The 21,782-nt window shown below is 45.0% G+C and overlaps 1 protein-coding gene across 1 annotated transcript in view; it reads right to left on the bottom strand.

Moving 5' to 3' along the window:
- Positions 1-21,782, bottom strand: part of SLC26A4 (solute carrier family 26 member 4) — a 184,955-nt gene that overhangs the window by 36,362 nt on the left and 126,811 nt on the right. The window lies entirely within an intron of this gene.

The raw sequence follows: 21,782 nt of genomic DNA, 5'->3' as shown, positions 1-21,782 counted from the left end.
GATATTACTATTGCAAGAAACACATTGTGGGGGCTCGCTGGCTAGGTGCATCGCACCTGCATGGGGTCCACACAGGTACTTCACGGCTTATTCGACCCGCGCCAGAGGGGTATTGACAATGATCCACAGGTCACTTAAGTTTGTACTCCACAAGAGTTACATCGATCCAGAGGGAAGGTACATTATCCTACACTGCGCAATAGCAAACAGGGACTATTTACTGGTTAATATATATGGCCCCAACGTGGACTCGCCCGACTTTATTGACCGTATTGCTTCCACATTGTTGGGATATGTAGGGGTGCAGATGATTTGGGGGGGGACATGAACTTTATCTTAGATACCACACTTGACAGAACTGGCGCGGCCCCCAGACTCCTTTCCAATGCGGAGCGCAAGCTCCTAGCACACACCATTGCCCTTGACATTCGTGACCCCTGGCGGGTAATGCACCCGCAGACGCGGGAATATACTCATTATTCCTCGGTGCATGACAGCTCCGCCAGAATTGACATGTTCTTCCTGTCTAGTTCCTTGCTGGGGAGGGTGTTGGAAACTCATATATTGGCGCGCACCCTGTCGGACCACTCACCGATCCGGCTATCTATAGATTTGGGCATGCCCGCCCCTGCAATTAACTCCTGGCGTTTCAAGTCTTTGGCCTTACAGGACATAGTATTTAAGGCTGACATATTGTCCGACATCCAGTCCTATTTCGAACTTAATACACCTCAATCCACCTCTACAGGGGTCCGGTGGGAAGCTTTCAAAGTCTTCATCAGGGGAATGTCCATATCTAGGGAGGCGGGAACCCTCAAGGCCATCAGGGCTGCCCTCGCCCGCTCTGAAGCCAAATTACGCGAACTTGAGAGCGCCCATCCTACGTCTATCGACCCCGCGACTCTATCCCAGATCAGTAAGGAACTCCAATTTTTCAATGAACAAGCTTCCAGGGAAGTCCAATACTTCAGTCGCCCACAGGCGGCTCGTAGATATGGAGAGGGGGACAGACCTGGCAGGACATTGGCTACGTTGGCCAGGGGTGAGTGGGGCCAAACCCAGATAACTTGTATCAAGGACAGCCTGGGGTCGGAACGGTGGTCTGACCAACATAATCTGGAGGTCTTCACAGACTTTTACTCAGAGCTGTACACACAACCCCCCAAGCACAGTGAGTCCCAAATGCGCAACCTCCTCGAGCAGATCCCCATGACTATCGTCTCCCCCGCCACCAGGGACCAATTGGATTCCCCCTTCCTGCTGGATGAAATAGTTGAGGCTATATCTAAATTCCCTAAAGGAAAGGCACCTGGTCCCGACGGGCTGACAGCTGATTTCTACCAGGAGCATGTGGCCATCTTGGCTCCCAGGCTGCTTGAGGTTTGGAACGAGTCACTTCGGTTGGGCACTCTTCCCCCTTCGCTGCGCGAAGCTACCATCACGGTCCTGCTCAAACCCGGTAAACCCACTAACGAGTGTGGATCATATAGGCCACTCTCACTGATGAATTTGGACACCAAAATCTTCGCCATAGTGATTGCCAACCGCTTCCTCCCGGTCATGTCGTACATGGTCCACGAGGATCAATCAGGCTTTGTACCCGGAAGATCAACATCCCACAACATTAGGAGGCTGCTTAACATCATGGCACGTATTGACCAAGGACGAGTGCGGTTGCAGTCACACTGGATGCCCAGAAGGCATTTGACATGGTGTCTTGGAAATACATCTGGTTGGTCTTGGAAAATATGGGGGTAGGGCCCAATATGATAGCGTACATTAGGTTACTGTACACTTCCCCGGTAGCCAGGGTGCTAGTTAACTCTCAGACGTCCGGTCTGTTCCCTCTCTTTAGAGGTACCCGACAAGGCTGCCCGTTTTCCCCGATCCTCTTCGCCTTAGCAATCGAGCCGATGGCCGACTACGTCAGGGAGCGGCATGCGCGGAGGGGGGTGCGGTTGAAGGACTCCCCTGAGATCATCTCGCTGTATGCGGACGATGTGCTACTCTTTATTAGAGACCCAGCTGTTCATCTGGACCCGATCTTACGTGACGTCACCCGCATAGGCACATACTCGGCGTTCACTATAAATTATACGAAATCTGAGATCCTCCCCCTCACTAGCTCCACGATACAGCCCACCACCGAGTTCCCGCTCCGTTGGTGCCCGAACGGGATTAAGTACTTGGGAGTCCAGGTGTCCCTCGCCAGAGAATCGCTCCTAGCGGACAACTACCAGGCAGTGGCCGAGCAAGTCGAGGCCAAAGTCATGTGCTGGCGTACCCTTCCACTATCACTAGCCGGCAGACTTTCGCTGGTAAAAATGATCCTGCTACCCAAGTTATTGTACATATTTGGTAATGTTCCTGTCTGGCCGGGTAGGAAATATTTTACGAATCTGCATAAATTGTTTGCCCAATTCCTGTGGCACTCTGGCGCGGTGCGTAAAAAGTGGTCGGGTATGTCACTACCCTACGACAGGGGGGGTTTCACATCCCCAGACTTGCTGCGATATTGGACTGCTTCACAGGCGCAGTTCGCATTTTACTGGTACCCTGGGCCCCCACCTCGTCCCCACGTCAAACTTGAGGTTCTGGAAGCGGCAGGCACTGATGTCATGTCCTTGATTCTCAACCGGCAGTATGTGCCGGACTCTCCCATTGATCCGGTCCGGACCACGGTACAGGCTTGGGGCCAGATATTCACAATTTGCGACGAGCAATGCCTGTACTGCAAATGGCTCCTCGCCTGGGGGTTTCCCGGGCTGGAGCCCACGCATGACACCGCCCTGGCACGCCATTGGGAGGCCCTGGGATACCGCGCCCTCACCGATTTCTATCCAGAGGGACAGTTTATAACACCGCAGACGTGGAGGCCGGGGCACTCAGGCTCTGTTCTGGAGCTCCTGCAGTTCTACAGACTCCGCGCTGCCTTCCGAAATCTATGGCCTGTCTTCCCCATCGAACCCCTGGACTCTCCTGCGATTGCATGCATCGCCAACTCGGTGGTGCCCGCGGGGTGGTTTCCTCATTATATAAGCTCCTCTTGACCTCGCCCTCTCCACTTCCGTCCAGGGCCCGTGATGACTGGGCCTCCGAGCTGGAACTGGTACTTACTGACCAACAGTGGGAGAAGATGTGTTCCCATACTAGCAAAGTGTCTCTAAACTTCCGCTACCGCACCATACAATATAAACTGCTTAATAGGCTGTATTACACTCCAGGTAGAGTGTCTAGGTTTGCTTGCTCCGATCCCCGGCTGTGCCCTCGCTGCGGCGCGGTGGGCGCTGACCACTTGCACATGTTTTGGAGCTGCCCGGAACTGGCCACATTCTGGAGTAAAGTCATAGAGACATTGTCTGAGATCACTGACACTGAGGTAGACCCTGATCCATTGGGGGTTCTGTTTGGAGTGTGGCAGGCCGGGGGAGCGAGAGACATTATTAAATTCTTAAATGTAAGCTGTATCATAGCCAAAAAGTGTGTCCTACTAAGCTGGAAGAGCCCCAGCCCCCCCGCATTCCAGAAATGGTTAAATTTACTCACCTGGTCCCGAAACTGTGAGGAGGAGTTTCTGGGTATGCTCCCAGTTCGCTCTCGTCCTCGAAACATCTGGACTGCATTCAACAGCTACTTGATTAGCTTAAATAACACTTCCTCTGTGGATGAATCCCCCTAACGCCCCTATTGCTGTTCGGCTTCTTGGTGCTCTGTGATATGTCATTTCTCAACCGCTGTTACCATGATTTTGCCTATATGCTCTGTATTCACCTGTGTATGCAACGAATTTGTGGTTATTGCTCGGATGTGTGTGTATGCCTTTTGCCTCTGTCAACAAAAATAAAAGTTTAAAAACTCAGTGGGCTGATTTCCCTCCCTACTCTCAACACAACAATCTATACCCTCTTTCTGTCAGAGGCCTTTTTGAACATTTACTATTTTGCCATCCTAATTTCATCCGGTACATTGCTCTTTGCTCTATCTGTTTAGGCCCCTTCCTTTTGAAATGTGTATTCTATTCTAGCTAAATCATTTGGTTCACACATCTAATGAAAATGCAGGCCTCCTACACACTATGCTGTGTTTATTCCATTTGTGAATTTTCATAATACATTATTCATAATACTCTTCATAGTATTAATGTTAACAAACTTCTTCAGGGACTCATATAGGTAACATAACAGGTAAGGAATTGGATGACAAGAGGAAGCAACAACATAACATAACATGAGATGGCTTGAAGAGCATAATAAGAGTGTGTGACACGGGACGGTAGCACAGAATTACAAACAGGTTTGCAACATTCCATTCCAGCCACAGGGAGCCTGTCCCGGATGCAAGTAAGTGCTAAAGTATAACAATGGTCTGTTTCATCTAGGTCCTAGTTTTCTGGTAAGGGCTCTTTCACTGTTCTGGCTTACATTTGATTCAGCAAGTCACAATGTGTGTTGCCACTTGCTCTGGGGTATTAGCCATATTGCACATCTTCAAACCATTGTCAAATAGACACATATTTCCTTATTGCTCCTCTGCAATATCACCTATGACAACATCGAAGAACCCAAAGACCACAAGGTCCTATTCATGTTTACCTTCCTCACTACACCCATGTCAGAATGATCTCCATTTAATCATCTTGTCAGAATGATCCCCATTTGCCAGTACCTTCTGCCATCCCTTGCTCAGCCAGCTCCTGGACACATTTACCACCCTATAAAGCAAAGAGTTGTGCAGAACCATGTGTCTAAGGCCTGCATGCATAACTTTTTTTTAAAAAAGGACAAAACCCACGAAATAAAATGAGCAACTTGAATTATTATACCTACCTTGTTCGGTCAATTACTAATGCACCAGTGTTCATTTTAACGATTACAACATAAAAGTTCAGTGCCACACAAGCTCCCACCTGTGAGGCTAAAAACCTTGGGGTCATCTTCGACTCCACACTCTCCTTCTCTCATCACATCTCTGATATCTCTAAGAAGTCACACTACCAGCTGCACCTCCTCAGAGGTATTCTAACTTTCCTATCCTTCCCTCAGAAGCTCACTGTCTCCAGAGCTCTGGTTCTCTCTAGGCTGGACTATTGCAAAAGCCTCTTTCTAAATCTGCCTGCTTCTACCCTCTGCCCTCTGCAGCTCATCCAGAACCGGACTGCGAGACTTGTCCTTGGCCTCAAGCCCAGGGATCGTATCTCTCCAGGACTGAAATCTCTGCACTGGCTTCCAGTGGCTGCGAGGATTAAGTTAAAAACCCTCTGTATCGGCCGGAAGGCCTTCTGGGGCCAAGGGCCTCAATACCTTCACCTCTCTCGTCCTAAATATCTTCCTTCTCGAGCTCTTCGCTCATCCACCTCCAACTCCAACTCCCTCAGGGTCAAATCGCTTCTCCAAGCAACGAGTTGGTGGTAGATCACTTTCTTCGGCCGGGGCCTCCCTCTGGAACAGCCTCCCTGCCCCCCTGAAACTTGAGGAGAACCATCTCCGGTTCCGGAAGCACCTCAAAACCTTTCTCTTTGCTTCTGCTTTTTCTCCTCATCTCCTCTGCTAATTTCCTGGCTTATACTGAAACTGCACTGGCTTACCTGGCCACCCTCTGATCTCAGGCCCAAGCCCCCCCCCCCTCCGCCAGTCGCACACCTGCACTGCCCTCCTGGAAACATCCGCACTTGGGGACTGTTCTCTGTATCCCTACAGTCCAACCACGAGTACTTGACACCTGATGCCTGCACTTCCCCTTCTCCCTTGCACTTGCCACCTGCTGGCCATACTTTATTTTGTTATTTATTCTATTATCCCATGTATTGCACTTTCCCCTTCCACTTCCCCCTTTCACTTCCCCTTTCCCCCTTCCCATGCACTTGCGCAATCTGAATGACACTTGGCCTAGTAGGATTGCTGTCTGTCTTCCCTCTGTACCACCTCCCTTGCCTCGTCGCGCCTAGAACTTCTTGTGTATAGGCGCGTTATAAATGCCATATCATATCATATCATATCATTTACCATGATTTATCCACTGAGAAACAACGTTGCTTTTGAGGCTATAACTTCAGTTTCAAGCCAATTGACTATTCTTCTCCCTATTCGTCCCTAAAACAATCCCTATGCTCCACATTTTTTAACTGCCTATCCAACCTGTATTGTTTACAATCCCCCGACCAAGTTGTCTAAACCTGGCATTACAGCCTTGACTACAACACTACCTCATCCTTTCCCACCAACCGCTGAGCTTCCCAAATCAGCTCAAGCATTTTTCCCTGCCTCAATTATTAAATTTCCTGCCACAAGGGGCTCCCTTAATTGACCACAGCCAAACTCCAAGTCATCCAGCGCAGGGATTCCTCATTAATTTAGAATCCCGTGCTGCACACTTGTAGCTTCCAGGCATTGAACGACCTAGACTGCCTTTCATTCTTTCCCAAGGTCTTCTCCAGAACCTTTTGCCTTACCTACAGGGCAACGCACCACACTGGTCTTATTTATATCCACTCCCACGTTACGAGACGACAAACATCAAGGACCCCCACTTCGACTCTTCTTACTCTCTGCTTCTCAACATTGCAAGGTACCATAAACACTGTACCAGAGCCTAGCCATTTCCATGCAAGCCAAAACACTTTTACCATCTCTATTCATTCATCTACAAGATGAAGAGATCCACTCAAAAAGCCTCAAGAGCCGTCATTTTACCTTCTCGACATTTGATCACTGTATCTCCTCCGATCTGACTCAACATTCTTTTGGTTTTCCCCCAACTGTCCCCTTATTTTTGATTCTCTGAGCACAACTTTAATGCCCTACATGCTCTGATGTGACTGCATAACCTGCATGAATGCACAGGCAGTAACCAACATATGAAGGAAGAAGTTTGCTTGTTTGTTTTATTTATTTATAAGGCACACCAAGGCCAAGGGTATCTAGGCGCAACAGATTTCAAGTATACTTTCAGCTTAGTGTCACATGAACTACCTTCCTCTAGATGGCAGGGTGAAAGGTGCCAACCATTTCTGTGTGTGAAAAGCTGCGTTTCCTCAGCCTTTCTCCCAGCCTCCCAAACCGGTCCTGTTTCTAGATAGACAATACACCAGGTTGTTAGTGGTTTAAAGTGGGGAGCCATCAAATACATCAACCTCAAACTTATTTACTACAAAAATGCAAGGTGAAAATATCAGCGTCCCAAAATGTTGAGAGAAAAACATGTAGGGTGAATAATCTGGGTGTTGGTGTGGAAAGTGGAAGTTGACCATTGGTGGGAGGGAGCAAGGAGGCCCTCCCCAAGGGCAGATGACAGTGGTAGGCCAACATGTTTTGTGGACTTCCCATTGGAAAGATGTAGGGAAGAGTGCATAATGAGTACCTTTATGGTGAAGTCATGTTGACTACACACCTTCCACACTTATTGCTATAAGTTGAAAGACGTTTGTTTTCATGGGTGAGGTAAAAGGGGGGAGTTATGGCACCTAATAAAAAACATAAGGTTTTACTCGAAAAATAGTTTTAAATATTCATGTAGTCGCTGTTTTTTTAATCTGCATTTATGAGGTTAACATTTTCATTGTAATGTTATCACCTCTCTAAGCCCTCCTGATATCCTACTGAATACCATAAACAGGCTTAATGATTTATCAACTAAAATTCTCATGGCTATATCGTTGATGAATCAATTAGCCAAAAATCCACAGGCACCTAATATTGCCATGTGCAAATTATGTTAGGGCACTATTGGTTTCCCTTGCAGATGTTTATCCTTATTTTACTGTATGATTGACCCATAGCTCTTGGTGTCATCTTTCGTAAACCTTCAACAGTATGGTTGGCAGCAGAGACCCCAGGGAGCCCCATGCTGCATGTTGTACAAGAAGTTGCAGGGCTAGTCTGTGAAACTGTAACAGAAAATCTGGATATACTGGACTTCATCTTGGGAGAAAAAGGTTATAATCAAAGGCAAGTTGAAAGGCCCAGCATTGGAAAAACATTTCTTGACCACGCAGTCAAATATGCTATGCTTGACGCACACATGCTTCAACCCATTTTTGAGTAGACTTCAGTGGCTCATGCAAAGGGTAATTCATTTGCTAAAACCACTGGTGTCAACTAAAGTCACGTACATGGCTTAAAGATTACATGGTAATAACCATTGCTTGATCTCTGTTTTAAGCTTGATATTTCTGGAACAGAATAGCTTCTCAAGCAGAAATAGAGATAGAAGACTTAATAATTTCAGTCTTTCGATTAAATTTATCAGTCCTTTATTCATCTACATTAATGTAGCTGATATATTTCTGAGTCACTTTTTTACCTATCCAATCTGTGTTACCCTCATGGACAATCCAAACATGTAGACCATTTGGTCGGCTTGACTTTCTAGATAGTTTACCCACATGCACTGAATGGTTCCCACAACAGCTGTCATCATTTACAGTAGCCATGTTGCCAATCACACGTTTGCATTTCCCAGCGGCTGCCCTGCAAGTTATTCACCACCATTATCTAGGGGAATTGATAGGGGGCTCTACATGTTAACGTATAAGGACATGGAGTGACCACATCCTGTTCCACAGGTAGGATTGGAATAGTTGAATGACCCATGCGTATGTCCAACTCTCAAGTAGGACTCTTGGGATCAAGAAGGGCCAGCAAACCAAGAACTGGTGTTCTACCTTTTATTTGGGACTGTGTACAACTAGGGGCCAACTTAAATGCAAAACTGGGATCTTCCCAAAATCAACAACCATCAGAACGGCCTTGTCCCAAATGTCTTGCTCCCGCTGGATGCGAGTAGTTAGTACTTCGGGCCTCACCAGCAAAGGTTCTGGTTCATACAGTACGTTACTGCACCTCCTTGATATTGCGGGTCCAAGAGCATTCTGAATCCTTTAATTCAGCCAAAGTTAGTTGCTGTCTGTAAAGTATCCCATACCACACAAATGAATTTTGCACAAAGTTCCTTGAGCAGTTGGGTCAGTGCTCATAGGCAGCAAGGGGAGTTAGCGGGGAGCCCCTGGTTTGCTTGAGTGTACCTTTGATTCCTCTTTCCTTGCTTCACTGATCTGACCTTAACCTTCCTGTGCCTGTCTTGTTCCTCCACAAGGTCCTGGCTAGGGATGAACTGGCTCACTTAACAAACTACTAGCAGATGTACGTAATGATATTCCTCACCAACTTCACTACCACCTCTAACTTGTGGTACTCCTCCTTTATCTCTTCTGTACTACACTCTTCCTCTTATGTTACCTCTTCATTATCACTCCCAGCTTCTGATATTCACTTCACCTGCTGGCCACAGGCTTATAGCAGCTCCTCCTGCCAACTGTCTACTACCACCTCCTTTCTTCATTGGGGTGGCTGCTGTTATCTCCTCCTTTTCCTCCACCCGGACTTACCCTCCTTATGATGTTAGCACCTACATCACACCCTTAGATCTAACGACTACCTCATCCTGTCTTGTCTAATTCTCTGCTGCTACCCCCTGGGCCACCAGCTTCCTCCATCACACCACTTCGTTCTACCAACTCTTGCTCTCTGATCTTACTGCCTCCTTCTGCACCATCTTAACTCCTGCCACCTCCTTCTCACCATAGTCTCCCAATGCTACATCTCCTCCTTCACCTTCCTACCTTCCAAACAAGCCCCTTCTTTTGTCTCTCATCTTCTAATGTTAACACCTCCTCTTTTACCTTCGTAACTCCCGACACCTCTTTGTATGGGTATTTGTATTTGATGTGATTTAAAAAGTGCTTTCGCCAAAAGCGCTGTACATACTATCAAAAACAGTACATTATAAAATGAATTATGAAAATCAAAAGGCACAAACATTAGCATAAGAGAGACACAGAAATTATATTCCAAGTAAGAGCGAAAGATAGCTAATGAAGGGGAGGTATGCATGTCAAGAAAGAGATATTTCCAATGCTTAAGGTCCAGGGGGGAAAATGGAAAAAAAATGGATTGGGCATAAAATGGTTTAGGGACAGTAAGCAGAACTTAACCTGAGAACGGAGTGGATGTGGAGGGAGATAACAAGAAACAACTACGAGATGTAGAGGGGAGCAAGACCACAAATGCATTTGTAAACAATACAGAGAAAGTTAAGCAAGAGCCAGGAGTCAAAGAGCTACCAGGAGACAGAAGGAACCTAGGAAGAAAAAGAAGTACAATGTGATAGAAGAAAAAGAAGCCATTTAGCAGAGAAAATATAGGCAGATGGGGAATCAGGGAAACCAACAAGACGTGCAGAACAACAGTCAAGTTGTGAAAATATTAAAGAAGAAAGAAGAGCGTTAGTTGCATGGAAGAAAAGGAAGTAATACACTTTACAAATATTATGCAGATAGAAGCAGCAGAGAAAGTGAGATTTCATCCAGGCCTAGACAGTGAAAAGATAACTGGAAAGTGTGGAATAAATCATCTTGTCAAAGAGGTGATGGAGAGCGCAATTAGTGATTCATCAGCATAGAAATCACAGGATGAATTGAAGGACAAATAAGAGAAGAGGAAGGAATAGTGTAGAGGAAAAAAGAGAAGATGGCCCACAGCAGAACCTTGAGTAAAACTGTTTTGTAAGGGAAAAATTGGAGAGGACTTCCCTTTATAAGAAACTGAATAATTCTAATTGGGATACTTAACTAAGACAAGAAAAATTGAAGTATAGAGCCAGAAAAACCAAGGGAAGAGAGAGTAGAAAGAAGAGTATGATGGCCCATTATGTCAAAAGCGGCTGAGAGGCCTAGAAGAACAAGAATAGAAGAGAATGTATCATGGCTGGCAGAAAGAAGAAAGTTTGCAACATAGAGTACATGTCAGGGATATGGGCTGTCTGGGGCTATTTCCAACATGCCTAATGGCCTTCGTGGCATCAGCTACCAAGCGTGGGCTCATAAGCCCTGCAGGTGCTGGGGCGCCAGACTGTTTTCTCTGCTTGGAACTACAAGCCCCATGAGGCCCTGAGGCAGCACGCATACAGACGAAAACATGCGCTTTGACCTTCTTAAGGTAGGAGCTCGCCCATGTCAGGTGCTGATAATACCTCCTGATGAGGCACAGGTGAGCGGCGTGTAACGGCAACCCGTATGCAGCGGTGAAGGCGGCAACAACAAACATGATCCTGGGCTGCAGCAGTGAAGTCAGCCACAACAAGCTACACAGGCAGTTAGCTTGGGGTTCAAATAGGAGTTTTCCCCCAAATTTCCTCCAAAAACCAATAAGGTTGCAGAGAGCCGCCACGGACAACGCAACCCTGCACATTACTCCGCCTGCAGTCATCTGCTTGGGGTGGCCATGGTCGCCCCGAGCATAAGATAAGTAACCATTGTTTTGGGATCAGCATTTAGGAACTGCAGATAAGTGCTTGCTAAAGACTTTCATGCTGTTTGTAACGTGTATTCGCTCATACAGTGGTGCTCACCTGTGAAGCAACATGGTTGGGTAGCATTATACTACTCAGAGCCAATAAGTATAGTTCATGGATTGTGGAGGCATGATGTTTTTCTCTGACGCATTATGGGAGATATGTGCCAGTCTCTAGAACTATGAAAGTTGGAATTTGGGTGGAAGTCAAACCAGGGCAGACTTCTTCAGTTTGAGATATGTTCATTTGACTAAGTCTAGTGTGTTTATGTTGCTTTTATCATTCTGCTTGTAGGTGGAAGTTCTCCACCTCTCATCCTTCCATTTCATGTGCAACATTATGTTTGTTCTCATCAATGTTTGTGATTTACGTCTGTGAACAGGGCATGCTAATGGTAGTTTGGGTAACAGCTGAGAGACAGGAGTAAGGGAATTAAGATGATAAGAATCCAGGAAGTGCATGTATATTATTTGTGCCTTTCCTACATTCCCTCTACCTATCCAATCATGTACCCTCACTCTCTTTCAGGTTTTCCTGACTCCTCCTTCCTCTTTGGAACACAGCGGCACACGGGACGAGACACAGAGACCCGGAGAAGCTGCAGCAGTAGAGGAGTGGGTACCGGAGAGAAGCCAGGTCAAGACTAGTGAGTAAGTTGGGTGAAGTGGAACTGGCGTTGTGGAGCACTGCAGAGATGCCAGGAGCAGAGGGAAGCTCCCCGGGCATTCGTAACTGCAGACCAGTGAGGACAGTGATTACCGGTGCTCCGAGGAATGCAGCAGGACAAAGCAAAGTCCTTTGGAAGGGAACCTTAGGACGTGGAAAGGTGGCGCAAAGCAGCGAGAACCGAAGGAGGTTTTCCAGCGCCATACTGGAGCCAACAGTGATGCGACTGGAAACCAGTGAGTCTGCCCAGAAGTCAGGTGGACCCCGGGGCATGTTGATTGCACAAACAAAGCTAAGAAAACTTCAATATATTAAAGGTCTGAGAAAACGGGAACTGAGAACTGCTCAAGAGGCAAATATAAAGAAGCAATTAAATTGAATGAAGAAATAACTGAATAAGCGTTGTCTCAAGCTAAATGAACATTGTCAAGAGGCAAACAAGCATTGCCAAGAGTCAAGCAGATATTATTAAGTATTATTGAAAGAAATGAATGGTTGAAAAGGAAACCTGTATGCAAGAGTAAAGTACAATGAAACCTTGCAAAGGGCGTCAGACGCTTTGGTCAAGAAAAATGAAACAGTGAGTGAGTGAACTAGCAGTAGAGTGTACTAGGAAGCTTATGTTGGTCTTTGCAAGCAACCACTACTAAACAAGTGAATGGTGGCAAAACAAGCAGTGATAAGCCATGAAGAGGGTGTGAAATGAAAATAAGTCAAGCATCACTGTGAACCTGAAACCATGGCGCAGTGTCTATGAAGCATAGACGAGTAATGTGTGACGGTTGGGTGATCTGTAATGGGTCGACCGTGTTTTCGGAAAACTGTGCCTAGACCAAGTACACCCACCTAAGGAAAAGCCACTTAAGTCACCCACAAGCTTGTGATTGAATAAGGGAAGACTTGTGGAATTAAAGGACTGATGAAATTGGTAAACGGTAACTGAGCCAGAAGAGCTGGGAAGTATCCCAAGGAATTGTTTTGTTTTAGAAAGTTGAGAGACTTGAAAACTCAGGGACGGAAACTGTCCTTTTTTGTGGAATGTGAACTATCTTGAACCATGGGGAAAGGAAACCCTTTCTTACCAACCCTCTTTTTGAGTTAATAAAAGTTTATAGTCCAAACCTTATTCAGTTGTCTGTGTCTACTTCATGATGCCTTCACACTATTGGCTTTAGAGCAGAACTTGAGTTTAATTGAGCTGCATGGAGAATGATTTTGCTTTTCTCCCCCAAGGCAAATCAACTCACCACCTGTGAACAGATATTATTCTGGATTGATTACATGCTAGCATCATTAATGTTAATTGACATTTAATTTATTCCTATTTTGCTTTTTGATGAAAATATCATGGTGCTTTATTGGGGCTTGTCGATATTTTGAGCATTTTTTTTAATCAATTTTTGCTTGAATTGTGGATCATCCCAGGCATCCAGTCCTATCCAGTTCACATCTCCACACCTTCTACAGTTAGTGAGTATGAGATATTGTTTACCCTTCATTGATATCACATTGAGAAGGGTATTGAAGTATTGATTGTGGCAGATGCTTCTAAGAGGTTACCTATCATGATTTGGTGAGACATGTGCTTCTATGGAGATTTTCTGGCATTATTTGTGAGGCTGCCTATGACCGTGTGAGGCCGGCAGTTGGTTTTTAAGGTGGAGGGGGCCTCTGGCGATAGGGATGATAGGGGAAATGGGGTGATAAGAATCACGTCATTATTGGTTTTAAAAGTAAATTGACTTTGCTTTGTTTTAATTGTCGAAAATCACAGTGATATCATTTTAAATGAGAGTCCAATTGCTGCAACAAATCAACAAAAAAATGACAGTCTGACGAGTTGCAACACAGTAATTGCTGTTTGCCAACACCTTCCGAGGCAAGCGTCTCCACTTTCAAACACCAAATACTTGAATGGTGTCAAGAGAAGGCCATGTGTCGAATACATTTATTTTACAGTTGTTCTTACTTTCAAAAAAGATAAGTGAGTTCACTCACTTGAATGAGGTTATGCATAGTTTAAATGTGGCAAGCAATAAAAAACAGTTTTTAAAACCTATATCAATCAAGCGGATAATGTGTTCCACACATTCCTGCACTGGGCACTTGCCATCATATTACTGGATCTGACCATAATCGACTATGCAAACTGCATTTGCTGGATTATTTTATTAAGAAACTTCAATGCATTGAAAAACACAGTGAAAAGGCTACAGCTCTGAATTGATAGGAGGGCACACATTACACAGACTCTAAGGTCAATCCACATGTTACTGGCCAAGAAATAATTAATTTAAAATCACTCTCTATAGCCCTTAGAGCACTTCAAGGCCAAGAAGCCAAATTCATCCAACGAAAGGTCATCCTCTACCAACCAAGGAAAACACTAAGATCCAGCAATGATGTACTATTAGAAACCACATAATATGTGAGGAAGATAGAGGGTCAGCTTTCTCTAACACCCCTGCAAAACTCTGCAACTCCCTGCCAAAGAGAATCTGCACCATCCAGGATCACCTTACATTCAGGAAAACCTTAAAGACCTGGCTTTTCAACACAACCAACTAACCACGGTACTACCTGGTACCACGCTGGGCTCTACCCAAAAGCCTACTGTACATCCCCATGACACCTACTCAGACCACTGCCTACTGTGCATGCTTCTGGGTGCCTTATATTAGTTAAGCAAAACTCTGCAACTCCCTGCCAAAGAGAATCTGCACCATCCAGGATCACCTTACATTCAGGAAAACCTTAAAGACCTGGCTTTTCAACACAACCAACTAACCACGGTACTACCTGGTACCATGCTGGGCTCTACCCAAAAGCCTACTGTACATCCCCATGACACCTACTCAGACCACTGCCTACTGTGCATGCTTCTGGGTGCCTTATAATAGTTATGCCCATTGAGCATGTGGCCATGTAACTAGGGAATGTCTGTGTTCTATCTTCTCACCCAAAGGTCCACTGCAGTCTCAGCTGTAGGGTGCTTACTGTGAGATACCTGAAGGTGTCTCACCCGCTAGTCCCTGGGGATCTGTCATCTAGGTGGGCAGGAATCGGTCATCGCTTTTGGATCCAGTTCCTGGGGGTAGACCAATGCGGGAGGATCACCTGGATGAGGGGTCCTCAGGGAGTGGAAGTGGGACACCGAACGGTGAGACATGGTATCCCCTTCCTAATGACACCTTTTCCCCATCCTACCAGGTAAGATACCTGGGAACTCAACCCCTCCACCCCTCCTTCTCTGACACAAACACTTTTTCACGGACAGCCCAACAGGAGAGAGAACGGGCTAACATCTGAGCCGTATACCTGACATGTTCCAACACAAGGGTCGGGCAGAGTCAAGCAATTACTGATAATTGCACACACCTGACTTCCATCACACTTCCCCACATAGATAAAAGGCGGAGCAGGAAAGCACACTCTGAGCGAGACAAAACACCTGAGGAAGCAGCAGTTCCAAGATGGCAGTTTAATACGAGGGGAAAGACGGCAAGACCAGAAAGGGTGGCAAGGAGGGAATTGAACATGGCCTTTTCACAGGAAGGAAACCGTAACTTTCACAAGCCCTCAAGGATAAGAAACATAAGACCGGGAACTAACGCTGAAGAAACGTGCATTGTCTGTCCAAGGTACATGGTGCTCTCCCGCATCGATAGCCAAGGCGGGGAGTAGAGGTTGCTGAAGTGGTACTGTGCTTGGCTACTGCAACAAAGCCGCTCCAGTAAAGTCAGCACAGGGGGAGTGTCAGGGAGACTAAAAGTAGACAGGTCTGTGTTAGACCCAAGGTTGCAAGCGGCAATGTTGTATGAAGAAATCACCAAAGAACAAAGCATAAGGCGTATGAGATGAGCAACGCAAATGTAATTGAATATCCAAGGAGTGAGTGAACTTTTGAAGAAGCAAAAGAGATTCCATACAGAATGGTCCGGCACCACGTGGGTGCTCATTCAAAAGTCTCTGTTAGGTACCCATTTGAGAGTGAAACTATGAACTGTGATTACAAAAGGCAAGTGTGAACCCGACTGCGTTATGCCAAAGGAAAGCTAGAAGAAGGGAAACCCTGCTTTCTAATAAAAGTATAATTGTAAAGTGTGAAGTCGAAGTGGTCCTGCAGCGGGTCAAGCCAAATCTTGTGCACATTCAAAAGTCTTTGATAGCAAAGTTGAATTGAGATCGGTCCAAGCCTGACAAAGAAGACTAATTGCAAAAGAGGATCTGAGCCCAGCTGAGGGGGATCCAGGGTTCAGAGTGAATCGCCCTACTTGAATACTTGTAAAGGAAATTTTTGTTTGTTTGATACATCAGGCCCTCTGCGTCAAGAGACTTTTGATTGCCTAAGAGACTTGGGCATAGAAGGCGCTGATGTTGGTAATGGAACTTTGTCTTCATGCCGAAGAAGCCCAAGAGTGTTCTATGCTCGAGTGAACCGCCTTGTCCCGTGCTGAAAATGTGGGGAATGGGGACCCATGGTCTGAACATACTGGCTTATTATTTTTTGAAAACATCTTTATTTTTCATTAACATTATCCCCTCCCACACTATTTGTAAATTAAAAGTATAGCAATAGGTTTTTTAGTATAGGCCCTTTTTATTTTTTATGAAACTCCACTAGGACTGCATTATTATTATTTGATGGTTGTAGCTTGCTCCCATCTTACATTTAGGTTTAGACAGATGTTTATCACACCATTGATAAAGTTCAATGAACACCCTTGAACTGTGGTCACTTGTGTCTGTCTTACTTCAATATCATGCTTTCCTTACATTACTCGATGACCAAAGTAAATACACATGAACGGCTAGTATACACTACAACAGAAACACACAAAATGCAGAGATTTTGCTAGAACATTACCTGCACTAGACTCCACACTCCTTGACCTCCTTAATAATCAACCTTCTATCACTGGCTATATGGTTGCCTCTATGGTACAAACTGCTGCAGGCTTTTTTCTCCCTTCCCCTTTCTTCTTTCTGTGTTCCCACTTTGACATCTAGAATTGGCTGCTGCACAAAGCAAATTGTCAGACTTGGTGCCCACTCAAGGATGGCACAGATGTCTCCCACAGTATCCACACTAGAAGGGCACTTCCATAACGACTTCACCATATATGCACCAGGAGGCTGTAAACAGCCTAACAGGCTCTGTACTAAATATCAGCACTAACATCCTCAACTCCTTAACTCAAACACACTGCATGGTGCTTTGTAACACTGTTGTGTTGTAAAAGTACCATATAAATAACCATCAAATAAATAAATAAATATATGCGGACCAACTATGCCACCTAGATCCCTTCCATAAGACTTCAAACAACACAACACTACATCTCTACAATCGGCGTACATTTGACTCCTCCACCCATGGCTTCCTAGCACATAGGCACACAATGTTCTCCGGACACAAAAAGACTATTTTCTGGAGAAATATCTCCTACTGCTGACAAGAAAAGCTGTTACATCGCATTTGATCACATCCGATCCTGCTCCTTTAAGAAAAGTATAACTGCTGCAAACAGGCGTGGAGCGCATGCGTGGAGAGTCCGGCGCTGAGTCCAGTCACTCCTGATAGGACATCGGGAGAGACTGGTCGTCATTTAATGCTGGCAAGAAAAGCTGTTACATCGAGTTTGATCACGTCTGATCCTGCTCCTTTAAGAAAGTCGAACTTCTGCAAACAGGCACAGAGCGGATGCGCGGTTAGTCTGGCGGTGAGTCCAGTCACTCCTGATAAGGACATTGGGAGGGACTGGTTGTCATTTACTCATGGCAAGAAAAGCTGTTACATCGCGTTTGATTGCGTCTGATCCTGCTCCTTAAAGAAAAGTATAACTGCTGCAAAAAGGCGCAGTGCACCTGCGTGGAGAGTCGGGCGCTGAGTCCAGTCACTTGCCAGTCAGCCACCTGAGGCCGAGAGGCGAGAGGCTAAGGACCACGCAGACAATGAAAATAAAAGTTGGATAGGAGGCCCTGGAGAACATGGCAAGAAAACATTATAAACTTTTCAACAAATCGAGAGATCAAGAGGGGTGGCTGAGAAGCCTGGGAAGTTCTCGTCTACCCCCCCAGAGGCTCCACAGGAAATCTCTGTTGAGCCGCCAGATCAAGGAGCATTCTCCCCATTCGGCAGGTCACCTGGTAAGCACCCAGGGATGATGACATTTATTAGTCATCCGCCCGAGGACTTTGATGGCGTATTTCATTCTACTATTTCACCCAAACTGGCCCATGTGGTAGGCCCATATAGTATAATTTCACCTATTTCAGCAGCACTGACAGAGTCATGCACAGAGAGTGGAGGTACAGAGGGAGGCTGTTGTGTCACTAGTGTATCTAACGGACTTGAGGAACATTTAAACGGTCACACAAGTGAGAATACTCCCATAGACATTAACATAAATACATCTAAGAGGGTGGCATCTCTGCGAATACAGTTCAGCACCTTGTCTAATTTAGAACTCAAATTGTACCTTTAGAATGTGTAAACAATGGCTGTTTTCTAAAAGTGACAAAAAAGACATGGAAAATATGAGTGCCCACTACTCAGCAACATTTATGGAGCCTGGGGTGAGAAGACCATCGGGGGCAGCCGATTATACCCCAATCCTGTCCATGTTTACGGTTAAAAACAATAGTGGAGGTAGGAGACACGTATTCCATCAACATACCTTTGATCAACACCTGATTATAAAAAGGCATGAAATGAGGTGTGCAATTAACCAAGTAAAACAAGGCCATCCAGCAAATAAGGAGATGACTATCAGGAAACTCCATAATCAATACAAGAACTGGCTCAAATGGTACAAGAGTACCTTTGTGCAACATGATGCGGAAAAAATGATGAGGGCCATTACAAACAAAAATTCATCAGAAATTTGGAGCTGCATCAAATTGCAGGGAGGACACCATAAGTCAACACAGATTAATGGTGTCCCAGAGGCAGACTGCAGAAACCATTTTAAGAATGTATATTCAGCACCAGCTTCAAAAGATCTACCACTAACTAATTCACAGCATCCTTGGTATCTGACATATGATCACAAAGACATAGTGAGTGTTATAAGACAAGCAAGCTCTTTCCGCAATCCAGGCCCAGACGGCATATCAAATTGCATGCTGAAGGAACACCATGAGCAATTGCCCACATTGATATGCCAGATAATAAAAAATGCGAGAGTGGCTCAAAATGTGCCTACCTCATGGAAATCGGCAAACGTGATTCCAATTTTCAAGAGTTGTACTAGGGACGACCTGAACAACTATCGCCCTATTGCCCTCTTAGATGTTATGGGGAAGATCTACACATCACTACTGCTGAAGAGACTGAATGACTAAGCACAAAGAGAAGAGAGGCAGGACATATTTCAGCGTGGCTTTGTTAAGGGACTGGGCACCACCCTAACAATCCTCTTGCTTTCTATATTGAAGGAGCAAATGAAAAGAAAAAACAGTAAAATGTTTCTGGCATTTGTTGACCTGGCCAAGGCATTTGATACCATAAATACACACTGCTTATGGACCAAGTTGAGGGATTGGCACTACCCGGAAGACCTGGTGGCCCAAATAAAGGCCTTATACACAGATACCACAATGAGAGTGCACTTACATTTTGAGGGACAATTAATGGAAGAGGTTGAGACAGGTAGGGGAGTCAAACAAGGCTGCCCTTTAGCTCTGACCCTCTTTAATCTCTACCTCTCCAACTTGGGTCCTTTTATGATGAACTGAAGACGTTTTCCACCAAAAGTGGGCAGGACCCACGTGAACCGTCTACTCTATGTAGACGATCTGGTTTTACTGGACCATATCGAGATTGGGTTGCAAAGACAGCTGAGGAGACTCGCGGAATATGCTTACAAGACTTACTAAATAATTCCAGTAAAACAAAGATTACAATCCTGGGCCATGGCAGGAGCAAAAGAAATCAGACTTTCAACTGGCAACTCTGAGACCTACCATTGGAAAAGGCAGAACTGTTTAAATACCTTGGGTTGATAATTAGTAAAAGCTCAGTGGAAACACAGAACTTTTTATCCCTGAGAAATAAAGTAAATATGTTGGCGAATCAAGCTCTGTTGCTGAAACGGAGATACTGCTGATATTACTTACTCCTGCTGTTGGAGTTTTATAGGGGAAAGGTGGTGCAATCTTGTCTTATGGCGCTGACTCCTTGATACAGTTAACCAAAAACAGTGGCCAAACTTGGAGGGTAATTCTGGAAAAAGGTGCTCGGTCTCCCAAAATCAGTGCCCATCCAAATAATTAGAAGAGAATTGGGACTCACCTTGTTAAAAGCAATGGTCAACTGGAAGAACGTGATGTTTTATGGGAAATGTATGAAAGAGGACGTAGTCCCAATCTTGGCACTAACTAAAGCAGAGCTAGAAAGAAGCTCTGAATATGCAGCGCAAAGGTGCGCTACAGATTGTAGAGACCTATTAGAGCAGGTTGGTACCTGACTTGAGCATCTTCAGGTAAACCCGAATAAAATCAAAAAGAAACTGCGGGAAAGTGACTGGATTCAAACCTGTAATGAAGCAAATCAATACAAAATTTTTCAGAATTTAAAAAATGAGATTAGAGCTTTGGGTAACATTCCACCATAAGAAAGAAAATTCCCAGACCCTTATTATAGGGCACAATTTATGACAAGACTAAGCCTGTACAAAACAAAGCAGGTCCTAGCCATGACAAATACAAAGGGGCCAAGAAACGCGATGTGCAGATTCTGTAATAGGGAAGGATCGCTAGAAAACCTGCAACTCATCCTCACAACTTGCACAGCCTTAACCGAGATAAGGACAAGAATGTTTTCCCGATTCCTGGGGGGTGTATGAACCCTTTCAGCAGAGGACTGGTGGAAGAAACTGCTGAGGGCAGGGAAGACCTCACTGGTGATCACAACATTTACATTCTTAAAAAAATGTGACTTTGTATAAAAGGATTGGACGGTTAGGAAGGAAATACTTTGCTAAAGGTTTTAATAAATTAAAATGCAAAAAAAGAAAGATACAGACTTGCATGCAAAGCTCAAAGTACTTCAGTCTAAACTCATTAACACGACAGCAAATCTATCTTACATTTTCCCCCTACTTTTTCTAGCCTAAACCTGTGAACCTATGTTTTAAATCTGCCTGAGCACCCGGAGACCATGCACATGGCAACAGTCCATGAGAATACCAGTTACATAGCATGATGAAATATAATCAACATTTATCAAATCAGTGTGCATGAAGGAGAACCTAGATAGGGAAGACAGGGGGTATTATATTTACTGTCCCTAAATGGTCGCTGATTCTAGCCATATGTCACATAGAAATCGCAATATTCCTTTTTTTGGTGGGCGTTGGTCACAATGTCTTCTCTGGATATGGAGGAGGCTTGCTGAGATATCATACATGACCAAACCTATGAAAATGTTTCTATTGAAAACATGGTCGACCATAAGGTATTGCGTTGGCACTTTGGGAACAATGTTGGTGCATTCATTCAGCATGGTCATTTACGACAAGTCAATTTTTAGCCTGGGTTCGGTTTGAAGTATTATGTTCCTAAATGCTGCAGAACCCCATTCTGCCCAGTGAATTTTCATCACAACCTTAGATCAATATCCTACAAGTATGAAAACAGTTTCAAAAATTGCAAATAAATAAGGCCTATAACTCATCTATTGGCTCACCTTTTTCAACGTAGTTGAACTCGACTGCAAATTTTACAGTTTCCCATTTCTGTGCAAATAAGTCCTATTCATTTATCAT

The sequence above is a fragment of the Ambystoma mexicanum genome, chromosome 12 (genome assembly GCF_040938575.1).
Source record: "Ambystoma mexicanum isolate Mex_15411 chromosome 12, UKY_AmexF1_1, whole genome shotgun sequence".
NCBI lineage: Eukaryota > Metazoa > Chordata > Amphibia > Caudata > Ambystomatidae > Ambystoma > Ambystoma mexicanum.
Note: the sequence above shows the minus strand (reverse complement) of the source record. Positions and strands in the feature narration are given on the sequence as shown.